This window comes from Nansenia antarctica, assembly GCF_963989245.1.
Source record: "Nansenia antarctica genome assembly, chromosome: 10".
Classification (NCBI taxonomy): Eukaryota; Metazoa; Chordata; class Actinopteri; order Argentiniformes; family Microstomatidae; genus Nansenia; species Nansenia antarctica.
In genome coordinates this window covers 3,780,414-3,793,107 of record NC_137680.1, presented here as the reverse complement: position 1 = coordinate 3,793,107, position 12,694 = coordinate 3,780,414, and the positions used below count along the sequence as shown (strand labels likewise).

General features: G+C 49.6%; 1 protein-coding gene across 1 annotated transcript in view; it reads left to right on the top strand.

Moving 5' to 3' along the window:
* grik5 (glutamate receptor, ionotropic, kainate 5) overlaps positions 1-12,694 on the top strand; it is a gene marked incomplete at both ends in the record, with an annotated part of 113,672 nt that overhangs the window by 25,086 nt on the left and 75,892 nt on the right.

Sequence of the window (12,694 nt, the reverse complement as noted above, 5' to 3'; positions counted from 1 at the left end):
CAGGTCCCAGAGCTTTAGGATGGTGATGGTGATGTAGCAGACTCCGCTGTCTGGCTTATTAAAACAAAAACACAAGTTGTCCCTCAGTCTATGCATGTGTGTGACGCAATTACATTTAACACAATGTACGTTTGATAATAATGTTATTGATTTAATGGCTTGGAAAGGGAATCAGATGCTTAAAAACTGTTTAATAAGGGTGACTGTGATTGTAATATGAGAGAGATAGAGAAGATCTATGTGATATTATAAGTTTGTCTAACGGTCTGTTTCTGTGGTGGTTTTATCATCATAACTGCATATCAAACATCAACACCTGATGAATAAAGTCCCTGTTACCTGACACCTGTGCGTGAATAACTCATTTATCACCGCTACATTTTGTAGCCAATCAAAGTACTGTTGCTAGGTAGAAACCACATAGAACACTAGGTGGTGAGTGTTCCGGAACACTGTGATCTGTTGCAGAGAAAGACTTTACTCCGTAGCAACCTATGACCTGATGAACTCTGATTACTGTTCACACCTGCCTGCATGTCATTAACTTGACATGTCACTCATATACTGTATAGTCACTGTGGAGAGAGAGAGGAGGAGAGAGAGAGGAGGAGAGAGGGGGGGGAGAGAAAGGGAGAGGGAGAGGCGGGGGAGGGAGAGAGAGAGAGAGACAGACATAGAGAGAGAGAGAGAGAGAAAAGGCAGCACAGGACCCACACATCAGAGAGACAGACAGAGAGAGACAGACATAGAGAGAGAGAGAGAGAAAAGGCACAGGACCCACACATCAGAGACAGACATAGAGAGACAGACATAGAGAGAGAGAGAGAGAGGGGGAGAGGAAGAGAGAGAGAGAGAGGGAGAGAGAAAGAGAGAAAGAGAGAGAGGGGGAGAGAAAGAGAGAGAGGGGGAGAGAGAGAGGAGAGAGAGGGAGAGAGAGGGAGAGAGAGAGACAGAGAGAAAGAGAGAGAGAAAGAGAGAGAGAAAGAGAGATAATAATAAAAACAGATTGAAATCGCTGAATAACATTGGCCCTATCCTTCTACTCTGTACACTTTGACAGGTCAGCCTGTGCGTGTCTGTACTGGCGTCCTCTGGCGACTCAGCAAACACCTGGTAGGTCCTCTCATCTGTCACGATGTTCATAGCATTCTCCTTCTCATGGTTGTCCACTATCTCCCTGGAAACACACACACACACACACACACACACACACACACACACACACACACAAACAGACACTTTTAAAAGAGGTTCGAAACAGCTCCTCACTGGTCCTCACTGGCGGGTCGGGGGTAACTGGAAAACCGAAATATCGATCGAATATAGACAAAAAAACGGGACTTTCAATATATATGAACGCAGAGGGGAGGAACGACGAGAAAGACATCGTGGCAGAGGAGGTGCAGTGTTGCATCGTGGGTGTCGGAGTCTTACTTGGCGGCGCGGATGTCGATGGTCCCCTTCAGCTTCTCCTCGCTGTCGTTGTCGAAGTACATGAGCTTGTTGTCTCTCAGGACGAACCAGCGCATCTTCCAGTTCCTGGGGGGCGTGGAAGGGAGGCAGGAGGGGGTTAGAACCAATAGGAACACCGTATAGATCGTATAGACCCCCCTTACAGTCCACAACAAGTGGAGGCTGGAGGAGGTAGAAAAGGGAGGCTGTGGGAGGCTGAATGGACTCACCTGCGTGAGAGAGTGGTGAGGCCTCCGCCCTTCTTATACAGCCAGCCGGACTTGAGAGACTCCTGCTTGGACCGGAACCACATGAAGGTCTCGTCCTTCAACACGCACCACCGCCGACGCCACGGGATCATCAGACCAGCTGGAGGGGAGGAGGGGGAGAAGGGGGAGAGGAGGGAGAGATAGAGAGGGAGAGAGAGAGGGGGAGTGACGGGGGGTAAAAATGCAGAGTCCCATAGACACACAGAGACATGGCGAGTGAGTGTGCCTCCTGCGCCACAGCCGTCCTTGAGTGTGTGTGTGTGTGTGTGTGTGTACTCACCTTTCATGTAGAGGTAGCTGTGGAAGTAGGGGGGTCCGTTCCCGTTGAGGATGGTCACTCTGCCGTTGGTCACTTCCTCATCAGTGTCCAGCAGACCGTCATGCTCATCATCACTCTCCACATACTGACAACCACACATACACCATAGTCAACACACAGGGCATAGTGTGTGTCTGTGTGTGTGTCTGTGTATGAGACTGTGTGTGTGTGTGTGTGTGTGTGTGTGTCTGTGTGTGTATGAGACTGTGTGTGTGTGTGTGTGTGTGTGTGTATAGGTGTGTGTGTGTGTGTGTGTGTGACCCTACATCGATGCTGCCTCCCCCCACTCCTGTTCCAGTAATCTCATGGCTAGAAGCTTTTAGTGGGAAGCACAAATCATCTTATCATCTCCATCTTGTACCTGTGTGTGTGCATGTGTGTAGGTATGTGTGTGTGTGTGTGTGTGTGTGTGTGCGTGTGTGTGCATGTGTGTGTGCGCGTGCGTGTATGTATGTGTGTGTGTGTGTGTGTGTGTGTGCGCGCGTGTGTGCGTGCATGTGCGTGTGTGTGTGCGCGTGCGTGTATGTGTATGTGTGTGTGTGTGTCATCTTATCATCTCCATCTTGTACCTGTGTGTGTGCATGTGTGTAGGTATGTGTGTGTGTGTGTACATGTGTGTGCATGTGTGTGTGCGCGTGCGTGTATGTATGTATGTGTGTGTGTGTGTGTGTGTGTGTGTGTGTGTGCGCGCGTGCGTGCGTGTGTGCATGTGCGTGTGTGCATGTGCGTGTGTGTGTGAGCGTGTATGTGTATGTGCGTGTGTGTGCGTGTATGTGTATGTGTGTGTGTGTGTGTGTACCCACCGAGTCAGAGCTGCCTCTGTATGACTCCAGACTGGCGTTGGTGCAGGTGGACTTCCTCAGCTGTTCCTCTTCTGTCATGGCTGCGCTCCCCCGGTTACCCCCGGAGACGGAGCCGTCGTCTCCTGCGGTAACAGACCCGTCCTCTTCCTCCTGGTCGTAATCCGACTCGGTGTCCCCCGGCATGCTGTAGATAGGCTCCTCCCCGTCTCCCAGGCTCTCCACCATACTCGTCTTCCTCTCTCCCTTCCCCTCTCCGGGAGGCCCTAGAAGGGCCGGAGGCGGAGGGGGAGGAGGTGGGGGAGGCACAGCAGGCCCATCCTCTGGTGGTGGTGGTGGAGGAGGAGGGGGAGGAGGGGGGATGGATCCGTCGGCGGAGGGGGGAGGAAGGGGAGGAGGGGGAGGAGAGGTAGAGGACACGGTGGTCCCCTCTGCGAAGGCGGGTGGAGGAGGGGGCAGGTGGGCGAAGATGTCCTGGTCCAGGGGGGCGTCCGTCTCGGCCGGAGGGGGGAAGTCTGGGAGGGGGATGCACTCCTCCTCGGCGTGGAAGCCCTCGTCCACCTCCTCCTCCTGGGGCACGGCGGTGGCAGCGGCTGCCCCCTCCTGGAGCCTTGCCTGGGGGGGGGAGGGAGGGTTAGGGCAGGGGCAGAGACAGAAAAGCACTTTTTTGGTTCATCACTGGAACAGTGGGCCTTTTGGTGAATAATCAAAGACAGAAACATGTTATTTGTGAGGATGTAGCCTATGGACTTTTACCATGATGTTTCAAGTTTTTTAACTCACTAACTGTCAAAGAATTCCAGAAACCCTCAAAGTGTTTATGTGGTGTTTACCTAGCAACAACACTTTGATTGGCTACAAAATGAAGCGTCATCATTTATGCATTTCTGATGAATAAAGTCCCCCTTGGCACTCGCACTTTGGGTGATCTTATTCACCCACGGCACTAAATGAGTTAAGACAATGCTCCATTAGCATCCCTCTAAACATATGCCTACACCCCCACCTGCGATTCCTCCGCCCCCCCCCACCCCCCCTTTAGGATCGCACCCTGAATCTTCCATCCATACCTCAGCAGCGTTAGCCCCCGCGGCTAATCCGGGATCCAGGCCTCCGAAATCCAGGAGGTCGATTAGTTCGGTGGCCTTGCGGGAGGCCTCCTTCTTCAGCCGTTTGATCTCGGCGTCCCTCCGTAGCCGCAGCTCCTCCCTGGACGACTCGTTGAGCTGGGACACCCCGTCCTCCCGCTGCTTCTGCAGGCGCTCGATCTCCAGCTCCAGACGCAAGATGTCCTCCATCTGCTTGGCCTCTTCCTCCGTGCCTTTAGGAGACGTGACCTGGCGTGGGAGGGGGGAGAGGAGGAGGGGAGGAGGGAGGGGTGGGGGAGGAAGAGGAAAAGAGAGGGAGAAGGAGTATAAATGATTGGGGGGCAGCATTGTGAATGAGTGACTTGAGGTCTACTTCGTAAACGATTGCATCCGACAAAACTCTCCCCCCGTCTGATACGATGGATGAACCCATCTTCTGTGGTGGTCTATCACAAAGGACCGGACCACTTTCTAAAAATGGGGTGAGCAAAGAGCTGTAAAGTAAGGAGATTTTACCTCGGAACCCTTCGCCTCTCCTCCTCCTCCCGCTTTCAGTCCATCCTCCTCTCCCTCCTTCTTTCCACCCCCTTGCTCTGACGGTGTCTTCCCCTCCAGCGCCTCTCTTTTCTTCCTCTCTTCCTCCTCTTTCTTCTTCTTCTCTTCTCTGAGCTTTCGGACGCGTGTTCGGGCCACCTGACCTCGCCGGTGTTTTTGCAGCACCAGTGTCGCCGAGCGTTTCCGTAGAAACCCTTTTCGCTGGAGGTGAGTGCGCAGTTGCCTCTGGAGGGTGATGATGCTGGCACGTGCGCGCTTAAAGTACTTCCTGTTAGCAGGAGAGGACGAATGAGACACACATACACACACACACACACACACACACACACACACACATACATCGCCAAACACAGACATCTGAGCAACAAACACTCAGAGGAACATTCTAGAGCTCAGTTTCACATAAACATTATTATCTGCGATTGGTTGTATGGATTCTTATCTGCTAATTGCTGTGTGTACAGTATTCTTTTCTGCTATTGGCTGTGTGTATTCCTATCTGCTATTGGCTGTGTGTACAGTATTCTTATCTGCTATTGGCTGTGTGTACAGTATTCTTATCTGCTATTGGCTGTGTGTATTCCTATCTGCTATTGGCTGTGTGTACAGTATTCTTATCTGCTATTGGCTGTGTGTACAGTATTCTTATCTGCTATTGGCTGTGTGTACAGTATTCTTATCTGCTATTGGCTGTGTGTACAGTATTCTTATCTGCTATTGGCTGTGTATACAGTATTCGTATCTGCTATTGGCTGTGTGTACAGTATTCTTATCTGCTATTGGCTGTGTGTGTGAAGAGGTGAGTCCTACACTGGTGTGTGTGTGTGTGTGTGTGTGTCTCACCTGGCCATGTAGGCGAGGAGATGGGCTCTGATCACCAGGCCAGCACAGCGGCGCACCGCATCCCTGTCTTTCTCCAGACGCTGCTCCAGACACTCCTTCATGAACACCTGCAGGGGCAAGAGGTGAGAGGTCAGAGGTCATGTCGACCTCCAATGGTTAGGCGTGCCAGGTGCAGGTGAGTCCACTAGGGGGCGCCACTGAGGGCCGTCTGGCGGAGGCTGACTGGTACCTTGGTCTTGCCCAGCTGCCATTCCTTCTTGACCTTGTCATATTTGTACAGGAGGTCTGTACATCTCTTCTTGTCGTCACCGGCAACAGTCACCTTCTGCTTCAGAATGATCTTATACCTGAGAGAGAGAGGGGGGGGAGAGAGAAGGAGAGAGAGATAGAGAGAGAGGGACAGATGAATAGGGAACACCTCTAGGCTCGACTACTGCAACTCACTCTATGCTGGACTTCCTGATAAGACCATCTACCGCCTGCAGCTAGTCCAAAATGCCGCTACCAGGCTGGTGTCAGGCACTAAAATGAGGGACCACATCTCCCCTGTCCTCATCTCCCTTCACTGGCTCCCAGTAAAGAAGAGAGTGAAGTTCAAGATCTGCACCTTTGTCTACAAAGCTCTCAACAGTCTCGCCCCACCCTACATCAAGGACCTCCTGGACCTGTCTTCCACCTCAAGGCCCAGACTCAGGTCCGACGCCCAACTCAGCCTGAGGGTCCCCCGCACCAACCTCAAGAGGAAGGGTGACCGTGCCTTTGCGGTGATAGCACCGACCCTGTGGAACGCGCTCCCTTCCGCCATCAAGTCTGCCCCCACTCTGGACTCCTTTAGAGCCAAGTTAAAAACCCACCTCTTCGTCAATGATGTTCCCTAAGTCTACTCCCTATTTGTTGTAAATTGTATCCCTTGAGATGTTCGTTTAAGTAGTCTGTGTCTGTTTGCTTTCTGTGTTCCTTGTCCTTGTCCTTGTCTTTATCTGTTCCTTTACCCGGGCTGCGCCCCGGGCCGATATAAAAGTTGGATGGGGGGCGCATTATAAATAAAATTAACAATTAACAATTAACAATTAACAAAGGATGAATATCATAAAACAACAGTTTCTTTCTATTCCAGGACACAGACACAGACACACACACACACACACACACACACACACACACACATACACACAGAAACACACACACACACACACACACACACACACACAGACACACAGACACACACACACACAGACACACACTGACACACACACACACACACACACACAGACACACACACACAGACACACAGACACACAGACACACACACACACACACACACACACACACAGACACACACAGACACACACACACACAGACACACAGACACACACAGACACACACACACACACACACACAGACACACACACACACACACACACACACGTACACACAGAAACACACACACACACACACACAGACACACAGACACACACAGACACACACTGACACACACTGACACACACACACACACACACACACACAGACACACACACAGACACACAGACACACACACACACACACACACACAGACACACACACACACACAGGCACACAGACACACACAGAGAGACTGACCGGCAGAAGAAGTCTCTGAAGGTTCTGCGGACTGGGAACCCAGCTCGACGGATCTTAACTGTCTCCAGCATCCCAGAATACCTCAGCTGATTCAGAACCACCTCCGGGTCAAACACGTTGGGGTTCTGGAGAGGTCAGAGGTGAAAACATTATGGTTTGTTACCTCACAGTGTAGAGTGGAACCTACTCACCCATTCCATGTCACTGTCCTCAAAAGGTGGGGGTGAGGATGCAAGACTTGCAGGGGAGACTGGTGGAGGTAGAAATTGGCGGACGGGGCTCATTGTTACGCATGGAATCAATTCTTGTATCAAACACACCATTCCACATTCCATGTCCTGTCCTCCGATTTCGACCTTCACCAGCCTCCCCTGAAGTCTTGATATAGATATACAGCACCCTAGATTCTGTATGTGGTGTAACAGATCAAACTGACCTTCTGATTGTTGGGTTTGATGCAGCGCACAAAGAAAGGATTGGACACACTCAGAGTATTCATGAGAGAATGGAGAGAGTCCTGAGAGAGAGAGAGAGAGAGAGAGAGAGAGAGAGAGAGAGAGAGAGAGAGAGAGAGAGAGAGAGAGAGAGATAATCAGAAAACAATTGAATGTAATTTGATCAACCCTGGGGTAGGTATAGGCCACCACTACAACTAGTAAAGCACAACTAAGCATGAGAATATTCTTCGTGGCCTGGGGTGTTCCGGTGGTCCAGCACCGCGGCCTTCAGTGCACACACACACATGCCCATGTCAGCATGGGTTGGAATCCGTGCCTTGCACTGCTGACATACTGTAAGCCCCTTTCACACATACGAGCCTTCCCAGTAGATTCCATGGAATTTCCAGGGTCGGCTTATGTCTGAACGCGACTGACCAGGGAAATCCGCCCGGGCAATTACATGGGTCGAGACCATGTTTAATTCCATGGAAAGTACCGGGTCGCGGTAAGTGTGAATAGAAGCCTGAAGATTCCCTGGTCCGGCACGCACAAGGTTACGTATGTCTGACGCAAGACATTTTCACGTGAAACAAGTTAACCAATCGCAAGCCTCTGCCTCTGCTGATGACGCTCTTCCTGTTTGCTTCCTCTTCCTGTTTGCTTCCTGTTTGCTTCCTGTTTATATGCTTGTCGAATTGGATTCAGCAACAAACACCTGTTTTCAGTTTGTTTGTTTGTTTGTTTGTTTCAGTTCTCAGTTTCTTTTTTTATCTACAACAATCATGTCTGGAAACTGGTCCGACATCGAAACGAGGAAGCTTCTTTCCATCCGAACAGAGACTGAGATAGGTAGGCAGATCTCTGGAACGGTCAGAGACTCTGTAGTGTACGAGATGGTTACTGTAATGCTACGTGAGCGTGGCATAATTAGGCTAAAGGCTCAGGTCATCAACAAACTAAGGAGTCTTCGGAAAAGATTTCACCATATAAACGACCACCATGGGATTGAGCTGGCCATATTTCGAGATATGCCAGTCCATTTGGGGCACCAGCCACTCAACCCCTTGGCTTTGGTGGACAGTTTGCAACTGGGCCAGGAAGAAAGCGTGGCGCGGCCTGGACCAGTCGAGGACGAGAACGGCCAGGAAGATGAACACCGCGAGGACGTACCGCAGACCGACCGAGACGCAGAATCTGCGGCTGAAAGTCGTACTGGTTAGTTCATTGTACAACATTGTTTGTGGGTTACTATTGTTAATCATGCTTGGTTTGTTGATAGTGAGCTAGCTAGCTGGTAGCCCGAGGGTTGAAACGCGTTCACTTCAAAATAGAACAGTGGAACTGCCCCACTCAAAGAAAATAACCATCAATAAATAAAGGGAAGCCTCTGGTGCAGGACAGGTGGAGGTGTCTCTGGTGCAGGACAGGTGGAGGAGTCTCTCACCCTGAACTGGGAGCTGACGGTGGGCTTGCGCCGGGCGGTCCCCATCTTCAGAGTCTCCTCGTTGTTCCTGCTGCCCACTCTCTCAAACAGGTCGTAGATGAAGTCCAGTCTGGAGGGAGAGACACACACTTCTATCACACACCAACACACGCCTGGGTTACAGACCAACACTTGGGTTCTGAGAGAGACGTTATGGTTGGTCAAAAGCCGCAAAAGACAGGAAGTGGGACTGTCTACTGTACTTCAAACGACATGTACCTAGCCACTGGGCAGGAAGCTTAGGACTCAAAGCTTTTCTCTCAGAATAATGTGTGTGTGTGTGTGTGTGTGTGTGTGTGTGTATGTGTGTGTGTGTGTGTGTGTGTGTGTGTGTGTGTGCGTGTGTGTGTGCGTATGCATGTGGGTGTGCATGCGTGGGTGTGTGTGTTACCTGCTCTCCTTCAGCATGTTGAGGATGTCGTCTCTGAAGGTGTCTCTGTTCTTCTCCAGGACCCCTTTGACGTCGTACAGAACCTCTCCAGCGTAGTGTTTGATGCCAAACTGGTGGTCAGCCAGTCTGGGCTTCACGTAGTAAGGGTTAGTCTGCAGAGAGAGAGAGAGAGAGAGAGAGAGAGAGAGAGAACATCATGTTACACTACATGATATTATAGGCTATCACATAACATGTGTGTCTATGTGTGTGTGTGTGTGTGTGTGTTTATAACTCACTGCATGTTTGCTGTGTAGCTTCTCCAGGAGTGTGAAATCGGTGCCTTTGGGGAAGCGACTCTCCTCGTTAATCAGTGCCAGCATACCCAGTTTCTGAGGGGAAGAACAACCCCCAAAAACAATATTTTATGAATAAAATAATATCCAACTTCATGTTGACCCTAGTGGTCACAAGTCGAGCCTTCTCTTACCTTCTCTATGAGGTCCAGACACTCTGTGTTCTCTTACCTTCTCTATGAGGTCCAGACACTCTGCGTTATCCATCCAGTCTATGGCCTCCCACTGAACGCCCTCCCTGTGGAAATGCACACACACACACACACACACACACACACACACGCACACACACACCCACCCACACACACACACACACACACACACACACACACACACACACACACACACACACACACACACAATCCTATACACAAACAGACATTAAACACACAATTATCGTTGGAAAAAAAGCTAAAGTGCGAAGTGACACCATAAACCAGCATTGACAAACAACCAGATAACCAAACACACCAACTTTTACAAACAAGATCTCATTAAGGGCTTTTTAAGGAAATCGCTTTCTCCTTTTTTCAACGCTCTTTGTTTCCCTGTGCCTCAAAATGCTGGCATCAGACAGACCAGATAATGACATTCGTATCATCATGACCTTCTGGTGACTGTCAGTTCTTCTGGGGGGGGGGGTGTTTACACTATGCCGCCAAATCCCATTAATCCTACTCATCCCACAGCAGAGTTCTCCACACGACCTGGCTGGCAACCCAACCTGGGCCTGTGACTAGACGTTGTGTAGCCAGGGATCTATAATTAGTTACGCTGTATGTAAAGGTTCTATATACACAAGGTTGCTAGAGGAGGACTGCACCGGACACTACTACTACCAAAAGGACTGACATCACCAGAAATCACTTGAACCCGATTCAAGTCGGTGACTGAGTGCCGATATCAAAAATCAAATGTCACCCCCCCAGTCCAACACAACACTTAAGCCCCCTTATCTAATGGCATGGGGGCAAATACTGTAGAATTTGTTGTTCTGGAGTGTCATGGAGTGAAACACGTTAGTGGTTCTGGAGTGTCATGCTTGTAGCTAAGCTCACCTTCTCAAGAGTTCTAGAATCTTGTTACGGTTCTTTCTAGAATCTTTAGCTCAGTGAACATCAGCTCACATCTCATCAAGTGTCCTCTGTGTTCTAGGGAGATTCCGACTTGTTCTACAATTTCTTGCTGGAGGAAAGATGATCTCGTTCTCCCACGTGGTGCTCCTGCTGAGAGCAGGTTGTGGGGCATGTAGGAGGTTTTGGAGCCGTTCAGAGTCTCCGGGGATTTGGGGTGGAACTAAAGAGACTTGCAGAAATGGGCCAACAAAGGGATGGGGGGGGGGAGGGGCATTAGGTATATTTGGCATCTGCCAGGCCGAGGGCTGAGAGAAGGTAGTGAAGGCCGGGGGCTGAGAGAAGGTAGAGAATAGGCCGGGGGCTGAGAGAAGGTAGAGAATAGGCCGGGGGCTGAGAGAAGGTAGAGAATAGGCCGGGGGCTGAGAGAAGGTAGAGAATAGGCCGGGGGCTGAGAGAAGGTAGAGAATAGGCCGGGGGCTGAGAGAAGGTAGGCCGGGGGCTGAGAGAAGGTTTCAGATCAGATTCAGATTCAGATTCAGTTTATTGCCACTATGCATTACACATATAGGAATTTGCTTCGTCACCACAGCAAGTGCGTTTATACTTTTTTTTCACATGTCAAGGTAGTGAAGAGGCCGGGGGCTGAGAGAAGGTAGTGAAGAGGCCGGGGGCTGAGAGAAGGTAGTGAAGAGGCCGGGGGCTGAGAGAAGGTAGTGAATAGTTGCAATGGAAATATGTTGAGTTAAAAATGTTTTGAATACTTATTTCCCCTATATATATATATACACACACACACTCTCTCTCTTTCTCCCACTCACACACACACCACTTTATTAGGAACACTACACTAATACTGGGTAGGGCCTCCCTTTTCTCTCAAGACAGCCTAAATTGTTCATGGCAATGATTTTGTTTGTTCCTTGTTTGTTCTTGGTGTTCCAAAGGTGTTCCTAATAAAGTGTTCAGTGTGTACACACACACACACACACACACACACACACACACACACACACAGTGTAGAACAAACATGATTATAGTGGTATTTATGATTAAAATAGGAATAAGTACATAAAAATTATATAAAAAAGGAAACGATGGCATAACATCCAAATAGGTTAACAGTTGCATAGTTGGAATTTCCTGGTATTCACTAATCTATCCGTCCAGTTTTTGTTCGTTTTGTCACACGGAAATCCCATTTATGGGAGAGTCAAGCGAGTTTGTATCCAAACAGCGAGCCTTTTTATTCACTGCCAAACTGGTAGAATAGACCTTGCAGATGGACGTTAGTTATTAAGCCTGATTTAGATCTGCCTCCTTAAAGGACAAGTGGCCATTAAGCTCTGACAGCAGTGTGTGTGTGTGTGAGCTCAGTGTCTCCTGCTATCTGACTAGTAGGGACTCAAATGGACTTCTTTACAGAGACGAATTGGCCATTCAGGCCTCGAACATTCTGTCGTTGCTTTATGTTGAGGCTCCAAAACCATAATGAGTGTATAGTCTCTACCTCACAGCTCTAGAACAACACAGAACCACAAGGCAAATATGGTGGATGAGGGTGGGAACTGGGAATATGCTGGCTTTGAATCAAAGTGTCTGCGAAAAAACGACCTTATTATACGCCTGTGTGTGTATGTCAACCAGTCGGCGTACGTTTCGCAGCTGTGCGTATTATTGCAATGACGAGCAGCGATTGAGAGTTTCAAAAGCTGAAGAGGTTGTTGGTTGTGTTTGGTGCCCTTCACCCCCTTACTCATCATGGGTACTTTAGCCTGCATCTCAAAACTGGGCACTCAACCAACTCCCTCCACACACACACTCCTCTCCCACCCCCACCCTCCTGTACCAACTCCCTCCACACACACACTCCTCTCCCACCCCCACCCTCCTGCTTGTCTTTCATTTTATTCTTACTTTTCTCCTGCTGTCTTTCATTTTATTCTTACTTTTCTCTTCTCTCTCTCATAACATATCCAAAATCAGTCACTCAGTTTCACTCTCTCTCTCTCTCTTCTCACTTTTC